Source organism: Astyanax mexicanus, chromosome 1 (genome assembly GCF_023375975.1).
Source record: "Astyanax mexicanus isolate ESR-SI-001 chromosome 1, AstMex3_surface, whole genome shotgun sequence".
Taxonomy (NCBI): Eukaryota; Metazoa; Chordata; class Actinopteri; order Characiformes; family Acestrorhamphidae; genus Astyanax; species Astyanax mexicanus.
The window spans coordinates 51,900,917-51,914,741 of NC_064408.1; the positions used below are offsets into that span (position 1 = coordinate 51,900,917).

The window sequence follows — 13,825 nt, forward strand, 5'->3', positions numbered from 1 at the left end:
CACACACTGAACTGCTTTGTTCCAGACGTACACAATCTACAACCCTCCATATACGGACATACAGAGATGCACTAGTGTATATATGTATATATTTTTCACCTTCATCATGATCACCTTTTGTTTTAATTAGAGTCAAGCATTAATACCCTGACACAATTCTGTCTTTTTTGAAAAATGTATGTTTATGACATTTATTCATTCCATTTAAATAAACCAAAATACGTTTTTTTTAATAATCTAGCCAAAGGGCATACATTTGTCTCTGTGTTGACAAGCAGTTTCTAATAGCCTGAACAAGAGATGGCTCTTTAGGATTTCATTTTTTTAATGCATGCGTTTAGATTAGAAAATGATTGTATTAGCCTGCCAGCAGGATCTGAGTGGCAAGATTTACAACCTGCTCCTGGTAAAGCTGCCCCAGTGTTTTTGTTCAGGAGCTGGACACTGGAGAAACCTACTTATTTCAGCAAAATGAGCAGAGTGCAGGTGCGAATGGGGGACATGAATGCATGTTTTGAGCACACTACATCTCCATTGTTTAGGACAAAAAAATATTTAAATAGAAAATTAAAGAAATCAAAGGGGCTAGTTACAACAGTACTACTACTATTAATAATTATTATTATTATGATTTCTTCTTGTTCTTCATTCTTCTTCTTCTTCTTCTTCTTCTTCTTCTTATTATTATTATTATTATTATTATTATTACTATGATTATTATTATTATTATTATTATTATTATTATTATTATTATTATTATTATTATTATGCAATATCTTCTCAACCCTGGTACAGATGAGAGATAGAAGCAGACAAAAGAGAGAGAAAAACAGACAGCGAAAGCGAGAGCATCTTCACATGTCCTCATAAAACCCTCATCCGTCCCCTGTCCCCTCTTCTCCATCTCTCTCTCTCTCTCTCTGTCTCTCTCTCTCACTCTCTCACTCTTGCATAACGGCAGGGGTGAGTGAGTGTAAGCTGGATGTATAGAACGCGAGGGATGATCTCACTGCAGGGCATGTTGCTGAAAAGAGGCCAGGATTTCATCATCCCTCCTCTTTCTTTCTGTCTCTCGTTCACTCTCTGCAGTACCACTGTCTGCCTCATGGCGGCAGCACAGCCCTGCTTAATCTCCTAAAGCTGTGTCCTCTTCAAGTCAGAGCAGACTGACTCCTGCTGAACGAGCCAGACTGCCTCAGACAAAGACAGCGTGGGGGTGGGGGTGGCTAATACACTGCAGGGAGAGAGAGGGAAGAGAGAGAGAGAGAGAGAGAGAGAGAGATTTACCACATCTTTGTTGTGCCAGTGTTTCCTAACCACTTCCACACAGATCATAACAGAGTCAACAGAACACAATAAACTCAGATCCATCCTAATCCATTTTTATTTTTTTTCATCTATTAAAATTGAATGATTGAATAAGTATAAAGAAACTGAGCCACATGACAGATCAATAGACCCCTTTACAACTGACACCTTTTTGAAATATTTATATTCTAGTTTCGCACGGGTATATTGACAATAGCTTCACTAATTAAGACTATTTTACACCATTTTTAAACAAATCATTTAACACACACTTTTCTTTTATAGAATGCCACGCTCCCTCAAATCGCAAACAACAAGTCTTTTTTTGTACATTTTCAAACCTAAAACTGTAAAACAAATCTATGAAAAATGCAAACAGATTACCTAACCGCTTACAACACAAAAACACAAGAGAGAGAAAGAAGAGAGAGAGAGACAGAGAAAGAGTGAGAGAATGAGAGTAAGATGGGGACAGAGAGCATCAGTGGCAGCTGATCTGTGAGTGATTTAGCTCCAGTAAAGAAAACGCCAATCCACAACAACAGCTGGCTCTCAATTCAGCTACTACACAGTAATAGGGGGTCCTGCATGGGTGTAAGTGTGTATGTGTGTGTGTGTGTTTGTGTGTGAGAGGGGAATAGGGTGTAGTGAATAATGCAGCTTTGTTTTACAGCCGGACTGTTCCCTCACTCTAAAGGTCTGGTTATGTAACCCAGTCTCTCTGTTAGCCGCTGCAGTCTGGCTGCACTGGGCCTCAGCTGCACTCCCCCGTCCCTCAGCTGCTAAAGAAACTCTGTGACAGTGACATTTCCACTGGTGTGGGTGTGTGGGTGTTTGTGTGTGAGTGTGTGTGAATGTGTGTGTGTGTATCTTTCTAAATATCCCGCAGATGATGATAAACACTGATAAACATTTTGACATTCTTTGTAGACTCAAGAAATGGTAGCTTTACATAACAGAGATTAATTATGACCCATACTAGTAAGCACTGGCACATTAACCTGTCCACAAATGCACTGCCACAGTAGAATTTGATGCTTCCTGATTCCTGTTTAAATCAATAATTTGCAATGATACAACACAACAGTTAAGAAACGTGTCTTTTGCCCCTCATCCAATTAGCTAATTTTTGCATCCATCTATTATTTGTGTAAATTTGTTCAGTAGTAGGAAATCCCTAAGGTCTTATCTAACTCTATAATTGTGGATTGACTTTAACTGGAGCTTTCTGATTAAACTTGCTTCTTTGAAGCGACAAAGAATGACCTCCAACTTATGCTGCTTGGCATCAGCAGCTGGAGTCCAAGAGAGCACAATTGGCCTTGCTCTCTTTGGATGTTCTTTCTGCGGTTTCCTCCGAGGCTACCCATTGATGATGTATCAGTGGCAGTGCGAAAAATAGGCTGTGATTGTGTGTCGGAGGAGGCCTGTGATAGTCTTCTAGTGTTGGGTCCTAATGAGTGGGTGGTTTAATTGTCCTTACATATTGGGAAGAAAATACGATAAAAAAAAAATTGTTTACAGATAATTACAGTCATTTTTCTGCACAGATGGTTTGTTGGCAGATATTTGGACTCTCATTGTTAAGCAGAGGATAATATGGTGTTTTGCTGATCATTTCTGCACAGGGCCAGCAGGATGTTCTCGTAGTCTGCTTTGGTGTCATCCAGAAAGGATGTCCTTAAAGAGGGTCTTGCCTTTATCCCTTTGTTCACCAGATTCAACTCAGAGTGGCTCACCATTATACAGGTCAGAATGTTTCCTCTGTAGCCCGATCCCTTAATTGCCAGGTTAAGTTTCTCAGTGAATTAGGCAGGTTTGCATCCAATATATTTCACAATAGCAACCAGGAAGTTCTCTATGTCTCCCTTCAGCTCCAGGTCAATCGCTTTGGCCATATCCGCCTTAGTATTGAGTATTGAGTATAGCTCAAAACCTTTTCTGAGCTGAGGAGTGCTCCTGCTGGTCAGCATGTCAATGAACACAGTGCAGTCTGTGTCTTTCCTCTTCTCTCCAGCCTCATACAGAGCCCTGGCATCTTTATTTGCCTCTTCCTTGAGTACAGCCCTGTCTTCACTCCAGGCACCTTTGGTAAGGGCCAGAAGAGCATTTCTGAAGTCTCTGCTTGTCTCATACTTGATGTAGGTCTTTTGATCTCTCTGATCCTCCTGTTGTTTTTTGGAGACCAACATCATGTTCATTTTTGTTTTATGTTAGTGTAGAGATAACACCAATGCACATTTTCTGGCCATTCCATACTTGTTGGACATCTGTTTGTGATAGACACTAATGTTATTTTACATGTATACTGTGTGAGAAGTGAGATGGCCATAAGAGGAGCTTGATTTTGTGCCTTGTGAAGCATTTTTAAGTAGAATTGTTCACATGTTTAGGGACATTATCTTGCTGAAAGACCCAGTGATAAAAGATCCTCAGCTTTTGGGCAGAGGCCACCAGATTCTGATTCAAATTGTCCTGATAGTTCACAATTCCATGCACCCTAACAAATATCCCACTGCCTTTGGAAGAAAAACAGGCTCACAGCATCACCAATCCTGCCCCATATTTCACAGTGGGCATGAGGTGCTTTTCTACATTCTTGTCTTTCATGTTACGCCAGACCCACTTATGCTGCATGTACACTGCTCTGTCACCTTCATCGTCCAGTTAAATCATTTTAATCGTTTTAATATAAGAATAAATGTTCGATTGAGCTTCATAATACTGTCTAGTGAGCAGCTTAAAGGTCAACAAAAACAATCTTTTCCAATTAAATTATATATTAATATTTTCAAGAACAACCAGAGACCCCAACAACCTCCACAATCTTTCTGCACGCTGTATTACGCGGATCTGAATCCCTGTAAATCAGCAGGGATTGATCATAAAGAACAGGGATGCCTGAAACCACAATGATTAGCTTTTCTGGAACGCTTAAAAGTGGGACTTAAAATTTTCATACTCTGTGCTGGGGATCAGGCTGCTGTCTGATTGGATAGTCGCATTGCGTTTGACGGATTCATTTGCGGATTCAAGGATTCAAGTTCACCTCGGCTCATCGCATTGCATCCCCCAGACTCGGCGTGTCAGACCCATGTGCCTGATGCAGCCGATGCTTCACATTGAAAATAAATGGGATATATCGCTTTGAGTTGCTGCGATGGAGCAGTGTAAATGCAGCGTTAGAGCGTTTGTTGCCAAAAGCACACCATTTAAGTTGAAGTTAAAGATGCTTGTAAGTGAGAAAAGCTTTTATCTGTGAATTCCTCTCACACAGCTTGTTGGCATGTAGATAGCACCTGAGGGTTGTTATGGAGACTTTGTGACCCAAAGAGAACTTTTTACTTCTCTTACCTCTTATCTTCCTCATTGTGTGTGGTGACAAGATAAAACAGGCTTGTTCACCTCTAGTCAGGGATTTACATCAGGAAGTTAAATTTTATATTTTTTTGTGTAAGTTTTCAGTGCAATTATAAATTGAATTTATTTTAAGACTTGTAACAATCTCAACCAGAGATTCCAATAGTTGTGGAGAGCACTGTTTATGCAGAGTTTACACTGACATGCCATGGGACATAGGACTTGCATCATGTCACATGACTTTTGCCATGCCTATAAAGGCCTATGAAGGCTAAAGAACTCTGCATTGGCATGCAGCAATATATGCATGTGGGGTCTCCCGCATCTGCTTGTGTTGACAATTCTGGCCAGATGCAGCAGGTCAGGATAATTACCACCTACTGCGCTGTCCAGTGTGGGTGGTAATGCCTTCTATGACATATCACTGGAACATACAGTCATATGAAAAAGTCTGGGCACCTCTATTAATCTTAATCATTTTTAGTTCTAAATATTTGGGTGTTTGCAACAGCCATTTCAGTTTGATATATCTAATAACTAATGGACACAGTAATATTTCAGGATTGAAATGAGGTTTATTATCTGTGTGGGAGAGTGATGCGAAAGAAGCCATTTCTGCAAGCACGCCACAAACAGAGTCGCCTGAGGTGTGCTTTTGCATAAATGCAGAAATTGGCTTCTTTGGCAGAAATGGCTTCTTTCGCATCACTCTCCCATACAGCTTCTCCTTGTGCAAAGGGTACTGTTGACCGATGCACAGCGACACCATCTGCAGCAAGATGATGCTGCAGCTCTTTGGAGGTGGTCTGTGGATTGTCCTTGACTGTTCTCACCATTCTTCTTCTCTGCCTTTCTGATATTTTTCTTGTCCTGCCACTTCTGGGCTTAACAAGAACTGTCCCTGTGGTCTTCCATTTCCTTACTATGTTCCTCACAGTGGAGACTGACAGGTTAAATCTCTGAGACAACTTTTTGTATCCTTCCCCTGAACAACTATGTTGAACAATCTTTGTTTTTAGATCATTTGAGAGTTGTTTTGATGAGCCCATGATGCCACTCTTCAGAGGAGATTAAAATAGGAGAAGAACTTTCAATTGGCCACCTTAAATACCTTTTCTCATGACTGAATACACCTGGCTATGAAGTTCAAAGCTCAATGAGGTTACCAAACCAATTTTGTGCTTCAGTAAGTCAGTAAAAAGTAGTTAGGAGTATTCAAATCAATAAAATGATAAGGGTGCCCATACTTTTGTACCGGTCAAATTTTGGTTTAATGCATATTGCACATTTTCTGTTAGTACAATAAACCTCATTTCAAATATTACTTTGTCCATCAGTTATTAGATATATCAAACTGAAATGGCTGCTGCAAACACCCAAATATTTAGAACTAAAAATGATTGAGATGAATAGGGGTGCCCGAACTTTTTCATATGACTGCATAATGCTGTGAATCTGGGAATGCCTGAACAACTTGAGAAATAAAATGTCCCTTCCATCTGGCACCCATGAGCAAGCTTCAACCCCACTCACAAGATAGCACCTCACAACTTATACACGGTATGTATGTGCAAAAATCACATTCAAAGCAGGAGGTCCCATATGCCCTAAATCAAGCTATCAAGCTGCTGCATGCGCAATTAACCGGTGTGATGTAAACCGTAAAATAGGGCCTATAGAGTTTTATTTAATTTAAAACTGTAAAAAGGTTCAGCAAAATAACTGGCACACATACTGATTTCTGAACAATGTCTGTAATATTCAATTCTGTTCAATAGAATCCTACTTTTGACTTTACAGTTTTTACAGTTTCAGTAGCACTGCACTGTTTTCAGTAGTCACTGCTTTGTTTTCTGTATTGACCACACTGTTTTCAGTAGTCACTGCACTGTTTTCAGTAGTCACTGCACTGTTTTCAGTAGTCACTGCACTGTTTTCATTATTCACTGCACTGTTTTCAGTAGTCACTGCACTGTTTTCAGTAGCACTGCACTGTTTTTAGTAGTCACTGCACTGTTTTCAGTATTGACCACACTGTTTTCAGTAGTCACTGCACTGTTTTCAGTAGTCACTGCACTGTTTTCAGTATTGACCACACTATTTTCAGTAATGTCTGCACTGTTTTCAGTGATGTCTGTAATATTCAATTCTATTCAATAGAATACTACTTTTGACTTTACAGTTTTTACAGTTTCAGTAGCACTGCACTGTTTTTAGTAGTCACTGCACTGTTTTCAGTATTGACCACACTGTTTTCAGTAGTCACTGCACTGTTTTCAGTAGTCACTGCACTGTTTTCAGTATTGACCACACTGTTTTCAGTAGTCACTGCACTGTTTTCAGTATTGACCACACTGTTTTCAGTAGTCACTGCACTGTTTTCAGTATTGACCACACTGTTTTCAGTAGTCACTGCACTGTTTTCAGTATTGACCACACTGTTTTCAGTAGTCACTGCACTGTTTTCAGTAGTCACTGCACTGTTTTCAGTAGTCACTGCACTGTTTTCAGTATTGACCACACTGTTTTCAGTAGTCACTGCACTGTTTTCAGTATTGACCACACTGTTTTCAGTAGCCACTGCACTGTTTTCAGTATTGACCACACTATTTTCAGTAATGTCTGCACTTTTTTCAGTGATGTCTGCAGTGTTTTTGATAATGTCTGCACTGTTTTTAGTAGTGACAGAACTTTTGTTGACTGCACTGTTTTGAGTAGATTCTGCAGTTATTTGCTAAGCACTACACTGCTTTTGTAATGTCTGCACTGATTTCATTATTAAATCAAACATTTCCCAGATTTTTTTGGCATCTCTCCTCAAAATAACTAATAGATATACACTAAAGAGACAGGAATAAACATGCCTATTTGTGTTTCTGTTTTTTGTAAGGTGCTTCTGAGAACATAGCTGGAGGCATGTGTTATGTGTACCACAACTAAAACATAAAAAAACATTATTACAGTTTTTCCCAAATGTTTACACAAAAAATGTGGAACTATGCACACAAATCCAAAAACATGAAGCTCATGTGTCAACATTGTGACTCCAAACTGCTAAACTCTAAACACAATTTTATATGTTCTCACTCATATATCATTCTAAATCACAGCTTTGCAAATCACTAAACACAAACTGCATCATTTAGTACACCTTGGTCACCTAAGAATCACTGCCCCTCAAATACAAAACCCTAATTACCAAGAAGTCTCATACAAGGTGCAGCTATGTAAACTCAATTAGAAGAACGTTTCAATCATTTGTCAGAGTATAAAAGAGGCCTCAAGTGACTGAGACAGCTCTCCTATGTTGTCATCTGGGATAATGTAAGTTTCCACTGGGCAGCTCTGGTCAATGATTGGTTCTCTAAATCCACAGTTTGTTGTGCTGCACCTTCCACCATATTCCCCATCTCTCAATCCAATAGAGGAATTCTTTTCTGCATGGAGGTGGAAAGTGTACAAACACAGACCCCACGAGCGTGTGGTGATACTTCATGTAATGGGGGAGGCATGTGATAAAATCCACGCAGATGATTGCCAAAGATGGATTTGCCATGCAAGGCATTTTTCCCCCGCTGTTTGGCGGGAGAATATTGCAGCTGATGTAGATGAGGTCCTCTGGCCTGATCGAGATCAGGGGTCTGATGAACAATGATCTGTTTCTTTGCATTTTGCAATAAATACATTTTTGTTTCCTCTTTGTATGTGAATTTTCCTTATCATGTTTCTCACTGTGAAAATAGGTGAAAATTACAGTTACATACAGTAAATATAGCTTTTATTTGTGTAGTACTGTAAATGGGGGGTCCTACACCACAACAAATAAATAAAAACAACAGAAAGACAACATATTTCCATGGAATTGAATGCATTTGAATTTGTACAGCGGCCTCATGAAGTCAAAAAAACAACCAAACACTTCTGATAACAGTGCTTTGATTTGATCTGGTCAGTGTTTATTTGATGCTCTGTAAGAGATGAGTATATAAATAGCTGTGTGAGGTGTTTTGGTGGAAGGAATCAGTTTTGCTGGAGATTTGTAGAGTTTCAACAAAGGAGTTAATAATTTTCAGTTTGTGTTTAGAGTTTTGAGAAACTGAGCCGAGTTTTTAGAAATGCATTTAAACATTTGGGAAAAACTGTAATGTAATTGCATGGTCTTAAAATGCCTATATTTCACATATGGAACAGCATAGCCCCGTGATTGAGATGTTTTTGTCTCAGTTTGGCTGAAGCATGTGGCGTTCTGACCTGTGGTCTCTCCAAAGAGGCCAATAAAAGTGCCCGACTTCATTGGCCTCCTTCACGCCTTTATTAGAGGAAGGAGAAAGAACTGAAGGATTTGAGGGGAAAAACGAGCGACTTTTCCTTTTCAGAGGCAAACAAAGATCGACTTTCAGTGGTGGAAATTATCCCTCTTTCTTTCTCTCCTTTCTTTCCCTGTTTCACTCGCATGCCAGGTTTGGAGCCCCCCCCCCCCCCCCATCCAGTAAACAGTCTTTTCTTTCGTGATGATGCCGTCATTCGGAAATCCCAAAAGTCATTAACAAATAATTAATTAACAACCCCGTAGGGAAGGGCTCGGAGACCCCCGCTCTCTCTCGCTGGCATGAATTAAAGGACGATAAAGCCTCAAATGAAAGAGAGAGAGGGACCAAGAGACATGTGTTATGCAGAGCTTTCGGACCAATTAGCATCCTAACGGTGAAGGTTAATATGATAATTTGATGAAATATAAAATTTACATGCTTTTATGAATGTTCACAATTTACACCTTTACTTTTATTTAGTCAACCAAGACGAGCAAGTAACATTTATTCATTATTGGCATTGGCAAAGTATTAGATAAATTAAATTAATAGGTTCTAGGTGCAAAAAGCCAATTTTGGAGTTGGTCTCATAAAGATTATGTGAAGGTTGTTTCTAGAAACTTTCAAAGGATGAAATTGTGAAGAAGTGAAAAAGACCCCAGAATTCTTCAGTATAACCTTAAACAATTATCTATTTAATTTAAAATATAAAAAAAATTGGTAACACTTTATAATACTGTTCCATAGTTAATAGGTAACTAAGCAGGAACTAAGCAGTAACTAATTAATAGTGCTGCATTAACACCTAAATAGTTTCTATTATCTACCAGGGAGTACTGAATAATTACTCAGTAGATAGTACTGAACTAATGGTTATAGTAGTTTACTATTAACTCCACAATAGTTACTGAGACTTACATATCTCCCAGAGAACTACTTACTAATTATGTCTCCTTTATAATAACTATTCATTAATTACTGCTCAAATCAACATTAACTACTGAAAACCCTTACATGCCACCTGGGGAACTATAGATCTAAATCAGTCATATTTGAGTTAAAGGCATAATAATTGAAGGCATTTTTGAGTTAAGCAAGTGACACCATTTGTAGTAGTGGTAACCTTAATTACCTTATTATCCTCAGTTCCTTCCAAATATTAGCAACATATAGTAAAATACTACAGTTATTACTCTGCTTAACCATCATTTTTGGAAGAAAAAAACAACATTATAACGTAATATTATTGCATAGAAGACATTGATGAAAGTTCTCCAGAAGGCATCTAAGACTCTAAGAATGACTGTAAGACTGTAATAATGTAACAATCATTGCTTTAATACTAGGTATCAGCCTTATAAAAGTGCATCTTCAGCGTTTGCAGTCTCACAGAGATTTTTTTTACTGCGCACTATTAGGGCAATTATGGTAATTTCACAGCGGACGCAGCTCTCCTGGTCCTTCGTGTAAATTCTCTGCTGTGCTGCTGCTGCTGCTGGAAGAGGATTAAGAGAGACTCTGCTGCTTTCATATTTCTGTATTTGATTGAAAATAAACTAGTAATCAAGATATTGAGATCTTTTACAGCTTATTTTACATCCGGATCAGATGAGGACTCTTTGTGGGTTGTTAACCAGCTTTAGGATGTGTGTTAGCTAGCTAAGTTAGCTAAGTTGTGTGTGTAGTTAGCGTTAGCCAGCTAAGTTAGCAAGGTTATGTGTGTGTTAGTTAGCAAGCTAAGTTTGCTAGGGGAAATGTGTGTGTGTGTGTTAGTAAGCTAGGTTAAATGTGTGTTATTATTATTATTATTATTATTATTATTATTATTATTATTATTAATGTATATTTCCCTTTATAATACTGTGACATGATCTGCAGTAACTCCTAAAGAAGAACACAGTAACTCCTCAGTAATTAGTAGTTACCATGTTTCTCACTTTATAATACTGTGACATGATCTACAGTAACTAAAGAAGAACACAGTAACTCCTCAGTCATTAGTAATTAGTTACCATGTTCCTCACTTTATAATACTGTGACATGATCTACAGTAACTCCTAAAGAAGAACACAGTAACTCCTCAGTAATTAGTAATTAGTTAACATGTTTCTCACTTTATAATACTGTGGTATGATTTGCAGTAACTCCTAAAGAAGAACACAGTAACTCCTCAGTAATTAGTAATTAGTTAACATGTTTCTCACTTTATAATACTGTGGTATGATTTGCAGTAACTCCTAAAGAAGAACACAGTAACTCCTCAGTAATTAGTAATTAGTTACCATGTTTCTCACTTTATAATACTGTGGTATGATTTGCAGTAACTCCTAAAGAAGAACACAGTAACTCCTCAGTAATTAGTAATTAGTTAACATGTTTCTCACTTTATAATACTGTGACATGATCTACAGTAACTAAAGAAGAACACAGTAACTCCTCAGTCATTAGTAATGGGTTACCATGTGCTGCTGTTAACTCCTGAAAAAAGAAGACAGGGACCCCTTATTAATTATCTATGAAGAACACAGGGATGCCTAGTTCGTTATCTAACACAAATATTTATTCATTTAAACATGATTCCCCCCAGAATAAGGATGTAGGACACAGCCTACAGTAAAGCTGTATGTGAGCCATCACTTCTACTGAGCACATCTCCAGGAGGACTGAAGAAGAGCACAGGTTTAGAATAAACATCTGTAACACACTGACAGAACATTACAAAAATGGGGGTTAAGCAGACTACTGCACATTTCAGTGTGTCTAACATTTGGAAGATATTGAGCATACTAAGGTAAGTAAGGTTAATATATGATAAGTGGTGTCACTGACTTTAATATCACCACTGATAGAATAACCTGCAGCAGCAGATAAACACACTGATAGAGGCTAGTGGTCCGGCGCTGTGGAATTACCATAATTACCCTAATAATGGGCACTAAAAGTCTGTGAGACTGCAAGGCTGAAGATGAACGTTTATAAGGTTGGTGCTGAAAATTAAAGCAGTAACCGTTAAAGCAAAATTGAGTACAGTCAGTCTTAGAGTCTTAGATGCCTTCTGGAGAACATAAATAATGTCTACTATGTAACAATATTAAGTTATAAAGTTTAAGCAGATTACGACACACTGTAGTATTTTACTATATGTTGCTAATATTTGGAAGATAATGTTGATAATAAGGTAATTAATGTCACTACTACTACAAATGGTGTCACTCAAATATGCCTTTAATATCACCACTGATAATAATAATTGTGTAGACTGATTTAGATCTATAGTTCCCCAGGTGGCATGTAAGGGTTTTCAGTAATTAATGTTGATTTGAGCAGTAATTAATGAATAGTTATTATAAAGGAGACATAATTAGTAAGTAGTTCTCTGGGAGAGTCTCAGTAATTATTGTGGAGTTATTAGTGAACTACTATAATCATTAGTTCAGTACTATCTACTGAGTAATTATTCAGTACTCCCTGGTAGTTAATAGAAAATATTTAGGTGTTAATGCAGCACTATTAATTAATTACTGCTTAGTTCCTGCTTAGTTACCTATTAACTATGGAACAGTATTATAAAGTGTTACCAAAAAATTGGACACAGTAGGGTGTGCCATCTAGATTATAAACCACGGCACACATCAAAGGGGGTTACATGAAGGTTTGAACCAACAATCTAATTTAACATAATATACCAATTCTGCCAAGAAGAGTGGTTAAATATCCAGAGTTAGAATTCTGTCAGATGCAGATATTTAACCAAATATTAGAGTCTATTTCAGAAACCTACAGTCATTTTGTATATTTCTGATAAATAAATAATTTAGATGAGATATTAGATTCCGGTACTTGTTGGCTACATTAGCCCTGTAGCTCCAGTGCATTTAGAAAGAAACAAAGCAAACATCAGAACTTCATCATGTTGCAGTCATTTAAATTTTTCAATTCAGATTTTTTATACAAAGTACAATTTGTAAGTTAACGTTTTCATTTAATTTTAATGCTACTAACCTACAAACACCTGAAACTGTTAAAACATTATATCCCCAAGATCTTTAAATTTTATACTGCAGATTAATGGCAAATTACTTAAGATCAAAGTCTAACACTTTTAGTTTGTTATGTAGCCAATCTGATCATCTGGGTTTTATTTTTTTATTTCTTAAAAGAGCCCATGGTGATGTGTGTATTACAGACCCTTTAAAAGCTGTGTAAAGTCCTTTACAGCACTCTGTCTTTCACTTTAACGCATGAAGTGACACATACTGCAGAGCATCACAGTTTATTAATGTGTGTTGGTTCATCTGACCTTATTTACAGAATAACTTATTTACAGAACATTTAAAAGTGTACTATTTGCTTCTACAGATCTGTTTCAACCAGTTCAATCATTCAAACATTTAAATCATTTTTTTTACAATCCATATCCTGATTTCAAGAATAAAATAGGATTAAGCATAGTTAAGAAATTGTCTAATTAAATTTAAATATTTTGCTATCAATTCTGGTCTCTTATGGGTCAAGAAAATCTATTCACAATCCTCATCAAATCAAATTAAGTGTTTACTTTTTTATCTCCCTGTCCACTTGGTGATCCATAACAGCCCGTCAACAACAGTGGCTTGACTTGGTGCATTAATAAATAATTCAGCTCTTGTGAGAATTGTGATGTGTGTGTATACTGTATATTGTGCGTCTGGTTTAAAGGTAGCTCAGGTTAGAGAACTTCAGATTCAGATTCAGTAAATTATTATTAGATCATGGACCTTTTTTTATCGTAAGCATCAGGTATCAAAGTATATATCTTTACCAGAAAACAGAGAAAGACTCGGCCTGCTCCTCCTCTCTGATGCTGA

At 37.6% G+C, this 13,825-nt stretch overlaps 1 pseudogene; it reads right to left on the reverse strand.

Annotated features, from left to right (window-relative positions):
- Positions 1–2,891: 2,891 nt before the first annotated feature.
- Positions 2,892–3,503, reverse strand: LOC103036906 (annexin A1-like; annotated as a pseudogene).
- Positions 3,504–13,825: the final 10,322 nt, after the last annotated feature.